The sequence below is a fragment of the Macrosteles quadrilineatus genome, unplaced genomic scaffold, assembly GCF_028750875.1.
Source record: "Macrosteles quadrilineatus isolate MER2022 unplaced genomic scaffold, UCM_ALF_1.0 Scaffold_8__2_contigs__length_117827958, whole genome shotgun sequence".
NCBI classification, from domain to species: Eukaryota; Metazoa; Arthropoda; class Insecta; order Hemiptera; family Cicadellidae; genus Macrosteles; species Macrosteles quadrilineatus.
The window spans coordinates 107,874,789-107,888,887 of NW_026542601.1; the positions used below are offsets into that span (position 1 = coordinate 107,874,789).

Genomic DNA, 14,099 nt, shown 5'->3' on the forward strand with positions numbered 1-14,099 from the left:
TATTATGTTTTTCGTATCAATCTCATTGTTGTTAACTACGGCAAACATTACCATATAAGGACTTAAAGACCAAATGACTTTATAAATTTTAATACAGTTTAAGATACAAGTTAAATCAATATTCGTTTTGAAATATATTGTGACCGTAGATATTTTTGTCTATTTAAATACAAATTAAATGTGTTTTAAAGTTATTTACATAAAAAAAATCAATAAACAAGACATAAGTAATCTTTAAAAAATATAAAGCATACATTTGTACTTACCATTATGTTGTAATAGTTGTATTTTTCAATCTATTAAAGAAACTGACGACAAGCATCCATTTTTCTGAAAAAAAAAAACAAAAACATTTACTTCATCTTAAGTAGAATAAAAGTATTTTTTTTTTAAGCTATAAACAACAGTGTCACAACCTCACTAATCGTGTAAATGTTCAAAACAAGTGGACACATAATTGATCACATTAGTTTTTTCGATACAATACAAGTTTCCATCACTCGAGTCATCAACCTCGCATGTTTATTTATTTATTTTTATTTATTTATTTACGGCAAAATCACTATATATACAATTTCATGCATAACAATTTGTGGATCAATAAATACTATTAACACGCTGTTACGTGGGTTTCTGAGACAGTGTTACAGGATGATGAATCACTTCTCATTGTTACAGAGAATGGTACAGAGGCATTAGTATACACTATACAAACACCTGACAAGCTAGGCATTCTCGTGAAATATATGCTGATTTTTGTTTTTTTTTGTCCTTCAAGACGTTGAAAATATAAACAATGTTTTAATAAGCTATACATTTTTTTACTGGAATTGTTTTGTTGGTTTTAATTATGTTGTATGCACATGGTATGTTGTTAATTTAAAGTCACCTGTACATCAACCCATAAGATTGTTTGCCAAATTTTATCCATATATGTTAGTATCAAGGCAAACTACAGAAATCAGTCATCCACCATAGGATAACAGAATACATAGAATGCATAGAGGTACAAGTTTTATAATTTTTTTGTTTTCCTGTAAAGTCATTAAGACTAAAAGACTACTCGATGCTGGGCTTAAGCATAACTGTGATATCTACGGTAATACCTTCTTGTTATTGAGGGAATCTGCCAAAAGTCTTTATGTAACGTTAATTTAATTTCTTTTTTCATGAAACAAATAAGGTTCGGGGCACAATGAAGCTTAATTACAGATGGAATACGATTTAAAGCTGCGTTTAATGTTACAAAAGAGCCATGGAACTTTGGACTAACTCAGTTTAAAGCGTTAACATTCATGTGTCATTGAGGTTTCCTTTGACAACTTTTAATTCTGCAAAAGTTTACGTATAGTTAATACAGAGTTTGTAAAATGGTGATTTACATTTGATAAATCAAATAGATCAAGTCCATATGCAAAACGTTTTATAATATATTATATCTAGTATATAAAAATAGTTTGGAGATTTAACTTAAACTTTTATTGGAAATAAAACTTTTGAACTAGTTATAGTATTATTAAAATTAATTTTAATCCATACTGCAATTTAACAAACACACTTAATATATTATACAATTAAGTTTTTTTTTTTATTATATACCACACTATTTCAATTATTTATTCTTAACTACTACAGTTTTTTATGAAAACCAGGGTTATATCAATGTAAATTTGTATGGAAGTTATAATTTTATCAATTACCATAGATCTTGGTTTGGTAGAAAAACCGTTATTTTGTTAGATCAGCCATCGTTTTTCTAGAATGGTATAGAATATTTTTTAAGAGACAAACAATTATTATGTTACGAGTAGGAAAGTTTTGAGGAGTTGCAACTCAATTTTACGGCGTATATTTCCGCACTCTCAAATCATACATCATTTCCAATTCCACTAACGATTTAACTTATTTTTTCCGTATTGAAACATCAAATATATTTAATCAAACTCACATTTGTATATTTGTTGCGTAATTAATCAACGTAATTTTTGACATTGTTCCGTACAACGTTACTTAGCATATTGCTTCATGCATACACAATACAAGAGCTATGTTTTACAGCCAATAAGGTCAAGACGTTAGTTTTATTAATCTTTGGAAGTGTTTTGGCCTCTAGAGAACGTGTAAGGACTTGAATGTTTGGCAATTTGGGCCAGAGCCACGACAGCGCCGCTTGTGAACGACGCTCTACCTAGTTTGGATCTTAGCTCTTTTGGTTCTGAGGATTTCTCTGCCTAACCTTCACAATTTTAGATAAAATATATACACTATGCACTAAAATTGGTTTCCTATCAGGCTATCGTTTCTATTTATTGATATTCTATTAAGTGAAATAATTGTAAACGTGTAGAAAAGTATTGGGAATTTTGAGTTAGGAAATTACGTGGCTCAAGGATCAATAGATTACGGATTTCTGGTCTCATTCAAAAGAAAAAATATATGCTCAGTATTTGTGCCTTAAGTTGAGTTCTTCGGTTTGTTCTTATCTAAACACTTTTTTATTATTTTAAAAAGATTTGTATAGTGTTTATTTTGTAAATCTTTAAATAGTTCGACAGGATAAGCAGCATTTTACATTCCGGGTTAAGAGTGATTGAAAATGTGGGTTATATAATAAGAAGTAGCATCAAGAAAACTACATACTTGAGCATTGTTGTGAGCGATAACTATACGCACCCAGAAGATATGTTTAAGGAAGTGGTTTTAATGTAAACTTAACTAACTGTAAAATTGTATTAAGCTAGGCGTCAAGTTAAAATACTTTTATAGTCATTGTCATGGATGACTAAGTAATTTATGTGACAGTAGAAATTGATTTACGTTTCTTGCATTCATATAGAGCACACAAATATTAAATTAACTAAAGTAAAACTATATATAATATATTATTTGAGGAATATACCGTTGAAAGCATTAACTATCAGGCTCAAAAACCACACAATTTGCTACTTGGTGAAAGGAAAAATATTTGACGAATCAGTAAATTGTTTTACGAGGAATAGGCAAAGAGGATTCAGAACTGTCTGATGCTGTTTTCCAACAACTGACAGAACATGGTCTGTTTATTGCAGCGTTTCATGTCAGTTATTTATAGCACCAATTTACACTGAAGTGGCTTGTAATGAAATGCCTGGTGCTGATACAAACTGAAATATAGCCTAGAACATGCCGATTCCGAGTTCACAAAAATCTTCAAAAATCTTTCTAAGTTAATCCAGCCACCCTTAGGTCAGGTTAGGTTATTGTTATTAGGTGTGGGCGGTATAATACCAAAGTACCTCTTATTGTTTTAAGACTTTTTGGCAAATATAATCGTCTTTCCAACAACATTAGTTTTTTTTTTTCAATTGGGCATTTGAGATACTGTAAGATGATTGTTATATCATTGATATACAAATTTAATATGTTTTTTCCAGAACAAGGACATAAAAGAGTCTCCAAAATTTCTTGTTTATAATATCTAAGTAGTAAAAAATATTATGATAACAACTCCATATTAGATACAAAATAAAAGTTTAGGTTTTATCTCAGAATTAAAACTAATCTTTAGTATTCCTAAAAGCTACTACCGACCTATATATTCTAAATCCTAGCTATTAGTTGTCAAAGCTCTGGCAGTAGAGAGGAGTCAACACCAGCATTCAATATAGAGCTGCTTCCATCAATCCTGCCCAGCCAAGTGACTCAGTACTTCACAACAAACCCAACTGTCCATTGAATGTGGACAGGGGTGAGTTAATGAAATTCCAGCCTTTACTGTTATCCAGCACCACATGGCGTTAGTTAACTAAACTGTCGTAATAGAATAACTGGGACGTGTTTGAACATTTATTTTATTAGGTCTGTCTTTTTTCACTTACGTTGAATTAATTTTAAAATATCGATGCATCTTATCAACATCAATTTACAATATTTAAAGTTTATCTGTGTTAACATTACCTTAAAAGTTTTGTATATGAAACTAAATAAAAATAAATCAAATAAATAAATAAAATAATAATAAATGTATTTTTTAATTATCAACACAACTATAATGGGTAAAAGTTGAGTTTACAGCCAGAACAATATTGACTATATCCCTATCCAAAAGATATAGATGAAGTATACCTTATTTTATACAACAATGCTGATTAACTATTTAGTATTCCAATTTATGTTTATTTTAGGGAAATATGCAAAAAATAATAAATTTTACTTAATTTCATGCTGAAAACATTGAAATAACGTAAAATAAAGTGGAATGTGTCAAGATTTGGAAGAAAACTGTTCAACGTTTCTCTGTTGTTGACACTTAAAATTGCTCTTTTATTTCAGTGGTAAAATGCTCTCTCCATAGAACCATTTACAATAATTTTATTTACAGCCGTTCATTTAATGACTCGCCTTTTCATGTCAAATACAGCATTTAAATATGAAACTAAAAAAAAACTTTTTTATTTTGTACAATTTCCCAATGAATATTTTGTTTTATGCATGCAAAAGCTATGTATTTAATACTCATATACAGGGTGTACTGTCGGTAAACAGCAAATATCGGGAAATAGTTCCACAAGTCAAAATTAAGAGAAAATAAAAATAATTTTTTTCAAAATCACTTCCTTAACCAAATATCCACCGTTTCGTTTTTTTCACATTAACATTTTTATTTTTAAAGTTTTTCAACCGATCATAATGAAACTTGGTTTGTGTGTTAAGATAAAAGAGACCCACGTTTAAATAAAAAATCATCTTTTGTCTGTTTACTATCGGGACACTCTGAATAAAACCCGATCTATGTTTCAATATAAAACTCGACAATAAAAACTTGTGTATGAATTATGATTATAAGAGCATTCATGACAGACCATGTATTTGTTTTTTGCACTGGATAATAATATCGATACACTTTGTATTTAAATTCTTAAGAACGTTAACAAACACAGTTGCATTCGATTTTTCAATGAAATCAATGAATGTTCATGTTATATTATGATTTTTAGATGAGTATAGCTTTTAATTTCCTCAAAAGTCAGAATTTAAATTTCAACCTGGTTTTAAAGTTTCAAGGAACAGCTTTAACAATTACTCATTTTATTATCTTATTTCATCATCCGTATTCTTAGAAGTTCATATTTTTTTACGCATCAATATTTCCTTTCTTGGAAAGAAATGTTTAACTAACTGAACTGGTAGAAACGCTTGTCTATCAAACTATTACACTTTATAGCTATTACACATACACCAAAGTAGCTTAGTTCTACCATAGATAAAACATACTCCCTTAGTAGATTTCTCATCCTTATGGAACAGCTGAAGACACTTTTATTGTTAGTTCTGTACGGTTTATGTAGAGGTCATGTTTTGTTTACAATTTGTTTCCCGTTATTACAGCCATTTAAAACCTCGTTTAACCAAATAATACGATCTAATCATAAACAATAACTTGTCCCCTAGTTATATAACCAAACAGTAAAGCACAAATCATGAAATTAACCCTAAAATAATGGAAACAAAGACTCGTCGACACTAGCGCCTTTGTGTCACGTACACGAACTAGACACGAAAAACGTGCTTCAAAATTTACAATGGGATGAGAAGTCTACTTGTTCTACAAACAAAATCTGTTTCAGGTCCGATATCACTGAGATTTAATTTATTATGATTTTTTAGGTACTTGATTACAAGTTACATATTTTAAATAATGTTTTTCATAAATTCTCATACAGATCTTAGTCTCGCTTCTATTCCCTAATCTGGAAGGACTAAATGAATAATTATTTTGTGAAATTACATTTTTCACTGCTATTAATATAAATCTTTTATCCGTGTTAACTGTGTAAACAACAGATATGTTGATTGCACATCTAGATATGTGATATGCATATATTTTATGACACGCAGCATACCTTATATTGCTTCAAGACAAACATGTAAATCACAAATTTACAAAACATGAGAGAATTTGTATCCAGTATTTGACAAGGAGATTGCAAGTCGATACTCGCAGACACCAGAGACCTCCGTGACTCGATACACAACAGACTAAACTGCACCGTGACTGTTCACTGAAATGGCTACTCAGTTTTACTGACATTGCTTCCGTTTCCGTTGTCTATTTGTCTTTATAAAGAATATCGACTTTGTGAGATAAGTGTCAGAAATCTAGTCTGTGGCTGTTAAAGGTTATCTTACAGTAGGTGAGAAAAGATTTCCCATTTTTAGATTGAATAAAATATTCCTCGGGGTTTAATTGAGGTTCCTTTGGGGTTTCCTTTATGGTTTAATCTACCATAAAGAGTCGTATTTTACAAAAATTTGGCAGTTTCTACGATAATGAATAAAGTTGCTGATGTATAAATGTAGGCTATAACCATAGATAAAACATACTCCCTTAGTAGATTTCTCATCCTTATGGAACAGCTGAAGACAATTTTATTGTTAGTTCTGTACGGTTTATGTAGAGGTCGTGTTTTGTTTACAATTTGTTTCCCGTTATTACAGCCATTTAAAACCTCGTTTAACCAAATAATACGATCTAATCATAAACAATTACTTGTCCCCTAGTTATATAACCAAACAGTAAAGCACAAATCAAGAAATTAACCCTAAAATAATAGAAACAAAGTTTCGTCGACACTAACGCCCATGTGTCACGTACATGAACTAGACACGAAAAACGTGCTTCAAAATTTACAATGGGATGAGAAGTCCACTTGTGTTGGTTAGTCATGGTTAGTCTATGCTATAACCTATTTTTTGTGTGTTTATTTCATGTAACCAGCCAACCCTTGGTTAAGTAACAAGGCATTATATGATCAGTGTCAGAAATTTTGACAAAATAAACCCATTGCTTCAAAAAAACCACAAAATTTGTTTAACTTTAAAGATTAAATAGTGTCTGTTTAACATAACTAGTAGTATACGGGAAGGCAGTTTACTGAAGTTGCTGATTCATACACAAGGTATGACCTATCGAGCTTTGAGGTAAAATATCATATAGATATTTTACTAAAACTAGATAGAGGTTTGTAAATAGTTAACGACACGAGTAAAAATATTAGGTACAAGCCTTGGCGAGCACTTTACATTTATCTACGACAGTTTTAGTTAATACAAATCACTACTCATAACGTCTAAGAGAGGTCATGTTTTCGTTTATGACATCTCATTGCCACTGACAGTGATACAATGAAACATTATACCAAACACTACTTGCACCACTCAACAATTAAATTGGCCTGAACAGCTAGTCAGTTTCAGTTCGACACATTACAATTTTACTTCTTCTCTCTCAATTCTTGAACCCCATAGGTCCACTACCCGTGTTGTTATGAGTACGGTTTTACCTATGCCGTTATGAAAGTAAACAATGCTGTTATGTGAAACTTTTCAATTCTAAGAACTGAATTGAAACAGCTACTTAAAAAAAATCGTAGGTACAATATATTAAAATACCTACTCCATACATCACCTTTGGTAACTTCAGGGTCCAAAATAATGTCCTTTTTAAATCTTCAATCAACGCAATCAAATGTTTTCATTGAAGTTAATTTTGCAGCTAAACAATGTCAAGATATATTACAAATTATATGAAAAACAATTGTCAACTAACGTAGGTTGCGTAAAAAAGCATTTTGATTTCAATTCGTAACTTATAAGATGATATTTTGTTATGCCGATGACATTACAATTTCAACGCAATAAGACTGGAAAGGACTCACTAAATATTTATTGATAGAAAGTCATGTTATTTATGTTGCGTGAGACACACTCATCACCGATGTCATGTGAATTGAATTGTTTGATACTGGAATTGAGTTGACCAATCACCCAAAGTACTCGTTTGCTTTATGGAGAGGACGCAATTCTTCATTTTTGTGTAGACATTTTACAAAAGGTAAATTTGCATGTTAATATTTTTTTTTATTTGGTTGGTTGTGAAATTATTTTTCAAATCGTAGCTTATAGTAAGGTTATAGTGGAGAAATTAAGTGGCTAAACCTATTGTTTAGCCACTCCTAATGTGCCAATCCTATTAGCCACCTATTGTGTGACTTATTGTGTTGTCTATTTGTTTATGATAGATTTTATATTATGATCGTAAAATAAAACTAAATTTCAGACTTAATAGTTATACTATAGCCTAACATCCTAAATACCAGACTTCTCTGTTATGGTTTAAATCTTCACACATACTTCTTGTAAAAAAACCTTTTCCTGAAAGAGAAAACACGAACAATTGTAAGCCTCTTCGCTTAATTGAGTAATACATTACTGACCAAAATTTATTTGAAACATTTTTATATCGAATTTTATACAGGCTCATTAATCTTTTCTCCGGAAGAAATTTTTATATAGTAAAGTATAATATTTTAAACATAACCAAAACATTCTTTGGAATTGAATACACAACGCAGAAAGGAACTATGCTAAAAGGATTTCAAACTATTGATGCTTTTTCAAAGTGCTACTCCAAAGTTTTCAACAATTCATTATGTAATCTTTTATTATTTTAAGTCAAGAGGTTATTACCTCTTAATACATAATATTGAAACGTGTAATATACGGTAGTTTGACTTGATAACTCCAAACTGACTCTTAAAGTGTGTTAATTGAACGGTTTGTAGAAGAAACCAAATCTTAATTTTAATATGTTAGATGAACCCAATAATAGACAATTGGCAAGAAAAATTATTGCAAATATTTAAGGCACAAACTATATCTGTAAATAAACATTTGAGAGAAAAAAGGCTAATATTCTTATTGTTCTTGCAAAGAAGAATTTTACTACGTATAATGATATTATATGTCAATAAAACGAAAACTCATGGTATAAGAGCTGAATCAGGATTATTTTGTAATATCGTAATTTAATAAACCCTTTCTTGTAAAACACTGTATTTTTAATTTTAGATGTCCATCATACGTTATTTAACCTTTATGCGTATACTGTATATGGACACAAATTCGCATTACAAAACCTCATGTTCACATAATTAATAACTATTACAAAACTATGACGTGGCCACCTTACAACTGAATTAGATCTTACAGATCTTGCTTACAGTAATATCTTAAATTCAAGCATCATTGGTATACTATAGGTTATCAGTTCAATGACTCCTTCATGATCTGTAGTTTTAGTAACTACTTCTAACAAAGATAATATCATATAGAAGTTTTTCTAGTATTATAGAGCATTCCACAGTACAGGCTGAGTTACTTGAATGGCAACTCACGTAGGAGGCCTGGAGTGAGGTTATCAACTCAATGGCCTCCCTTGTGATGTATTGTCTTTGGACTCTTGTATGAACATTTTGTGTCCTCTTGTGCATTTGAAGGAACTACAATACAAATGAAATTCTTCATTTTAATGCTTATACGACGAAATACATTGTAAATTAAAAATGTGTCATAAATAATTATATACTTACGCCATTGAAAACAAAAAATTTGAATATTCAGAATATTTAATGGACCTTTACGTAAACAAATGACTAATGAAACATAATACAGTGCCTCGATTAAGATAATTTAGAAAAGCTACAGTAATACACACAGGACTGTATGTATTTAGGAATCTTTTGTTTACCTGATACATCGCACAGCACATGACAACTGTTTAATATATTTCTAACCATAGGCTAGTACCTATTCAGGACTAGTTTTGCACGTAAAACTTCTCTTAAGTAGTTTTTTTTTTACAGAATCTAATTAAATTTAAACGTTTTTTTCATCCAATTACAAATATTTTTATATTAAAGTTTTATATTACATACAAGTTTTATGCCACTAACCACCGAGCAATAGTGGGGCACATAATGTATTCCTATACGTTTAATGGCCATTAAAATAACCATAAAGATTAACGCCAAAATGTTTCCCGCCAGTTTGGTTGGTGACCTTTAGCGTGGCCCACCTGGTTTATCACCGCCATAAATAGCTGCCATAAAACAGTCCATTAGTCACCTCCTATGGCTCCGAGCATTACCGTAATCGTGTAGCAACAGCTTATTATCGAAACGATCGATTTTAAGTAGTTTAATATCAATAACACATTTTATGAAAGGATTTATATTTATTAAAAAAATGGCACATTTTTATGTTTATTAACATTGATGTTCAATGCACAATCCAAAAAGAAAATGCGAAATAGTTTTGTGTATCTTGACTATATTCTTATACAGGCTATGCATCAAATATTTTAATAGTATAATATAATTATTTTAAAATGAACCATTTTTTTTTTTTACTGTATACAGAGTGTTAAAAAAAGGTGGGGATGTAATTTACGTAGTGATTCCTTGGCCAAAATAAAGAGAAAATCAAGAATAAAATTTTTTCCCCAACATAGCATCGTTTACCTGATATCCGCCATTTTGGATTTTTTACATAATCATTTTTATATTTAACATTTTTTAACCGATCTTTATGAAACTAGACGTGTATGTTAAGGTAGAGAATACCCATTTAATAAAAAATCATCTTGATTCAACTAAAAATGTTAAAATAATTTTTTAAACTTAAATTACTCACAAATATCTGGTTTTATGGAAACCACACACAATGGTTTATGGTTTATGGTTTTATGGTATGAACACTTTTATTTAGCATTTATAATAAAGGTAATTGTTGATAAAAAGTCGTATTCGAGATTAAATAGCCATCAAACAGTAGATTTATTTTACTTATGTTATACCGTATCAAAGTTATTTTATCGTAGTTATAATTTACAATAGTTATTATAATTTTTGTCATCTTTTTTATTTTTATTTTTATATAAATGTTTAACTAATTTATAATTGAATTGTTTTTGCCAAAATATTTAACCAAATCTTTATAAAACTTAAGTCTCTCAAAATGTTTATATTTGTGTGTAAAAGTGGTTTTCTTAGAGATATATTGGGACGTATACCAATACCTAATAAAACATATAAGTGCAAACGTATAAATTTGAGTAATATTAACCTACACAATTAATGAGAAATAAATTTAGATTAATGAAAAATGGATTTGCTAGCCTGTGCCATATTAAAATCAAACAATTACTTATTATTATACTGAACATTTTATATCACGAATAAATATAGCCAAAGTCCCTATTTTACCATACACCTTTTTATAGAATAAACCCACACATCTATATTCCTTTCCGAGAAAATCGGAAGGAGTAAAATCCGAGATTTAAAGGTCTCCGTCTTTTTCGCTCTCACCTTAATAATTTACCTCAAGTCCGTCTCTGCCACCACTTGTCTTAATGAAAACCAGAGCGTTCAGACCACCGTCTCAGCTTTAACACACGAACCAAGACATTTGATCTGTTGATATTTTTCGTTTCCCAAGAAGAAAATCAAGTTACAGAGAAATATTTATTATATTACCACAGTATTCTGGCATGAAAAATCTTTGAATCACATGTGTACACGGGAAAGACTTATATTAAAATAAAATATGAAATACACCTACCATTTTAAAACTAAAGTAGTTATTGACAAGAAGGTTTCTCCAAAGATATCCTAAAAGCATGGCGTACAAGCAAGATTTGGTTTGATTCGGTTGACCCGTTTTGATACTATTAATTTTATTATAGATTGCCCAAACAGACAGACAGACGCCTAATGAATCAAAATAGACCCTTTTGGGAGTTTATGATTACTTACGCTTCTTATGGCTCAGGGAACAAATTCCCAACAGATTAGTATAAAAGATTCTCAACACTTTGTAGTGTAAGCTTATTTAGTACGAAAATATTATCCAAATCGAAATGTAATTGACAAAATCTCAAGAATATAAGTCAACGCAAACAAGCTCAGGCTTTATAGAAATTGTAAGGTTACTCATATCACCCTCCCAATAGGAAACTATTTAAGGTTTAGTGGGATAAGACTACGAAATAGTAATGTCAACCAACAAACCTTTTTGTTTAGTGTAGACGATAACTTACGTAAAAATAATCGATTTTACCACCAGATTCCCACAGTTTTGAGTTTAAATAATATCAAAACACCCATCTATGTTTTTCAAGTGAGATAAAAGGTTTCAAAAAAAGCTTTTTTTTACTTTAACTGAGGTTTTAGTTAAAAAAAGTAACAGTTTATTTCCTTAAAATGGTATTTTCAAAATTTTACTATCGTATAAGGGTGGGATTTTAAAGGCAATTTCATTAGGGCAAGTGACGGTGTTGTCACGACGGGTGGTGAATTATTTAGCCGAGAAGCCAAAATGGAGGACGACCTCTTACTTTATAATCCTAGTCCTGGATAAAACGCTTTAAACACTTGTTTTATTAATTAACATTATTAAATTAGTAACTTTTTGGTACTTACGTATTATACGGAGGCCACATATTTTACAGCGCGCTGCAGCGGTTATGTTAGGTTGGGTTATCATAAATATATGGTTTTTTATCAAATTAAACTATCTTAACCTAACCTAACCAACCAAACTTGCTGATGGTGAAAAAATCGCATGAAGGTTTACTAATCGAATTGAATCTGTAGGTTAGGTGGCCTCCGTTTAATACGTAAGTACCAAATTTTTTTTACAAATTTATGGAATATTGTAAAAAAGATAAGTTTTAAATTATAGGCTTATAAATATCTTATAGATTATTGAAAGTTAAATATACTTGTAGTTTCTGGGGGTTCTGGAGAAGTAAAAATATTTTTTTGTAAAAAGAATATTCATAGTGACACCTATAGTGTTATTTTAGACGGTAATTGCTATTGGAGATTTCAGGTAGGGGAGTAGGCCTACATCAAAACGACGATTTTTATTCATATCTAGAAGATAAATTGTCCGCCTCCTCCTCATATGTGAAGGACAAAAATCTTTGAAAACACCCAAGTCGCTTTATTTTTACATCGATTTCATACCAGAGATACTGGAACGTGGTAAGTCAGGTTTGACCTGAATTCGGGGGTTTTCTCAATTTAATTCGTAGCTTAATTATATTTGCGAGATCACAAATTCGATAATATATTTGAAACAATTTAATAAGTAAATGTTAAAAATTAGATGTGTTTAAAATTTGTTGTATAACCTAGTGAACAACTTATTACAAACTTACTGTAGTTGTTAACCAATGCGTATTAAGTTACTAGAGCTCACCCCGTGGTCGAAAACTTTATACTTGACCAACAGTATATATTGTGCAAACCTCACTATTTTCACTCCATGCTGTAAATAAAACATGTGATTGGAATTTCTTGCTTTTGTTTTAATTTTCTGTTTATATTTTGTTGTTATTTCGTCACCATCATTGCAACCCATAAGGCCCATGTTAATTATTAAAATTTAAAGTTCATTTTTTTTGTGCTTATTTTAGCCAATTTTAATTTATAATATCTTTTTAACACTATGTGTATATTTTTCCAGTCATGCACAGAAGCTGAGAAAAAGGGGTTTCAATAAACATGGTTGTCTATTAATATATAGAATCAGCCCCATGTTAAATATCCATAAGAAAAGTTGAATTTCCATTTTTGACCCAATACATACATGCAATAATACATACATTAATATATATTCTCAAAATACAAATGAAATCTACACATATAGGACCGATAACCTTTCTTTTGGTACCTTCCGCGTGTAATTCGGTCCAGTAGTATGGTCAGGCTAGCTGTCATAAGTTTTGCCAAAGTGTTTTAATATATTAAGGGATGTAACACACATTTGAAAATTGCGAATAAGTGTGTAATCCTTCTGGTCATTCTTCTAAATACGAAATAAATATTTTCAGCACCCAAGTTAGTGTTAACTCTTAAATGAGGTAAAGAAAAATACACGTGATTCTTTTAACAACAATGACGTCAGAATGAGCAAATAAGGGATGATTCCCTTTGTTCTACAAACAAAAGCTGGCATTTCTCATCCAAAGACAAGGTTTGTGTTCTCGTCTTCGTTTACGAACTGAGTTCTTCGATAATATTATTCTGTTTTACGCGTGCTCAGACGATTCAGTAGAATCTGGATGTTTTGTTATGAGATGATTTTGCACTTTATATAAATTGTTTACACACAACCTGGATGAACTTGTAGTTTATATATACTTGTTTGGATATTTAAAATGTGCACGTGAAGAGTTGGTGATAATGGGGAAGTTTTTAAGCTGATTTTCA

The 14,099-nt window shown here is 30.4% G+C and overlaps 1 protein-coding gene across 2 annotated transcripts in view; it reads right to left on the reverse strand.

The window, feature by feature from the left end:
* Nucleotides 1–14,099, reverse strand: part of LOC128999813 (sex peptide receptor-like) — a 125,698-nt gene that overhangs the window by 13,375 nt on the left and 98,224 nt on the right. For both annotated transcript variants that reach the window (XM_054426498.1, XM_054426497.1), the window contains exon 6: nucleotides 267–330. The gene's annotated coding sequence lies outside the window, so the exon portion shown is untranslated. The remainder of the gene's footprint in view (nucleotides 1–266; nucleotides 331–14,099) is intronic.